This window comes from Octopus bimaculoides, chromosome 14, assembly GCF_001194135.2.
Source record: "Octopus bimaculoides isolate UCB-OBI-ISO-001 chromosome 14, ASM119413v2, whole genome shotgun sequence".
NCBI lineage: Eukaryota > Metazoa > Mollusca > Cephalopoda > Octopoda > Octopodidae > Octopus > Octopus bimaculoides.
The window spans coordinates 50987910-50990848 of record NC_068994.1 but is presented as its reverse complement, the minus strand read 5'-3'; positions in this window follow the sequence as shown (position 1 = coordinate 50990848).

Below are 2939 nucleotides of genomic sequence, written 5' to 3'. Positions count from 1 at the left end.
ATATATATATATATATATATATATATATATATATATATAGAGAGAGAGAGAGAGAGAGAGAGATACATACATATGTTTATGTACACAGTATGCATAAAAATTTTTTCAGAATTGTCTTCTGTACATCTATGTTGTAGTAGTAGTAGTAGCAGCAGCAGCAGCAGTAATGAACAAAAGAGGCGGTATTCACCACCGCAGTGTTTGTTTAATTTGGCCGGTTGAAGCCAGTTCTAACGGCTACTTAAAGTTTCTTTAAGTGAAAAAAAAAAAATCACCTTGGAGTTCATAAAGACGCCATGTCCTAGCATATTATTTAAGTTTGATAAATGTTATCATAGGAAACGTTTATCCTTCAAATAAATCCCAAAGCTCTCTCAGCGGGAAAAAGTAAAGATACATTATATATAAATATGGAGTTCAAACGACTCCGAGGAGAACATAGTATTTCGACATGTCGGGTCCGATGAAATAGATAACATTTGAGCTCTGGGGTTGATGTAATGTGTGTGCGTGTGTGTGTATTTTTCCTCCAACCACTTCTCCGCTTTTCTTCTGATAAAGGACTTTTATCCAAAACGTTAAGACTCTTTTTTCCCCACCTTAATTTTCCTTTTAAGCGTTATGCTAACACAATATTTGTAAAAGCTTATCCTTTCTGTGTTGCCTTTCATTTTGTTTCCATTGCTTTCATAACAGACATATATACACAAACACACACATATATACACAGACACACACATTCATACATATATAATGGTAACTGTGTGTCATTGTGAAGTCAACTGAATGTGAGTTAACAAAAAATAATTTCAATTTTTTAAAATTTCCTGAGAATTATTATTTTTAATTTTCAACAAAATATTTTTCCAATATCAATATATAAAAAAACATTTCGTAAGTTGTCCTTACTTTATTTTTTTAAAGAATGATTTTGAAACATGAACTATCTTTGTAAAGAATCTTTACAACTTTAGTTATCGTTAAAACAGACGTTTCGTTTCATTTTATCAGTTCTCGAGTTATGCGAAGGAAAACTTTTTTTTTAGCTGCCATTCAGTTATAGATTTGTAACGTGTGTAGGTGTCTTTGCGCCTTTGTAAATATGTGAGGATAGCTGCCTGAAAAAGTGCCACACCCTAAAAGTTGAGGGAACCCGTGGAAGATGTAGGCCCAGGAACACCTGGGCTGAGGTGGTGAGGCAAGACCTTCGTACATTGGGCCTCACCGAGGCGATGACTACTGACCGAGACCTTTGGAAATGTGCTGTGCGTGAGAAGACCCGGCAAGCCAAGTGAGATCGTTGCCAGTGCCCCTGGACTGGCTCTTGTGTGGGTGGCACATAAGATGCACCATTTTGAGCGTCGCCGTTGCCAGTACCGCCTGACTGGCTCCCGTAGGATTTTCGAGCGAGATCGTTGCCAGTGCCCCTGGACTGGCTTGTGCGGGTGGCACATAAAAGACACCATTTCGAGCGTGGCCGTTGCCAGTATCGCCTGACTGGCTTTCGTGCAGGTGACACGTAAGAGCACCTACTACACTCTCTGAGTGGTTGGCGTTAGGAAGGGCATCCAGCTGTAGAAACTCTGCCAAATTTAGATTGGAGCCTGGTGTTGCCATCCGGTTTCACCAGTCCTCAGTCAAATCGTCCAACCCATGCTAGCATGGAAAGCAGACATTAAACGATGATGATGATATTTACCAGAAACATAGATATATCAGGTTGTTAGACCTGGATACTTAAATGTTTGTTGACATGTATGTGTATGTGTGTGTGTGTATGTATCTATATTGTTTTTGAAAAGAAGAACTCGAAGTAGATAAAGCTATTATTTATAGCATTATTTACTTCAAGCGGTTAAAACGATTAATTTCACATCTCTCGAAGTTTCCAAATTCTTATGACGTAAATAATATATATATATATATAATAATAATAATAAATAATATGTGTGTGTATGTGTGGTGTATAAGTATGTATATATATGGGTATAGGACGTCACCAACTGTGAAAACAACATGAAATACGTAGAAAAACGAATTAAATACGTAAACAACGGGGAAAAAATTGGAAGACAAGACAAGTAAACACAGAGAAACGACCTTTTATCGGTTGTCAGCTGTCTATCAACTCATTTCGAGCATTCAATGATAATATGAGTTTTCAAAGACAGTTGCTCCCATAAATTCTCTCTCTCTCTTCCTCTTTCTCTCTTTGCTCACAAGTGACCATCGTCCATCTTTCTTTCTCTCACGTGACCATCTTTTTTTTCCTGCACGGCGTTCAAAGGATTGGACGTTTTTTTTTTCTTTCTCTTTTATCTTTTCTGTTTTCAAAGAAAATATTTCTCCCAGCTTTCACTATTTTCCTCTCGTTCTAGTCTAACAACCCTCCATGTTTGTTTTCGTTCGGTTTCCTTGTATGTCTCCACTGTCCTGTTTTTGTTCCCAATTACTGTTATGCAAGTGGCTGAGTATTCCACAGACATATGTGTCACTGTGTGTGATAATTGACAAACCTTTAAATAACAGGTCGGCCTCTACACAGTTTCCCTCAAGTGAATTTCATTCACAAAGCTTGGGACCGACCCGAGGCAATCGTAGAAGACACTTGTCAAAGGAATCATGCAGTGGGATTGACATCAAGACCTCATGGTAATGGAAAGAACTGCTTAACCATTCGGTTATGCTTGTATAAGACACACACACACACACACACACAAATAAATACAAACAAAAGAAAAAGCAAAACAACCAACAAAAAGAATCAACAGAAACAAATCCAGTTTATCGAAAAATTTTATTCAATGTTTGGTATAATTCCTTTATTTATTTTTAATTCTTTCTTTCCTTCTTTCTTTCAGTCTTTCTTGCATTGCCTTATATGGCATCAGTATTTTGTAGCAGAGAGAGAATATTAAAAAGAAATAATAATAATAATA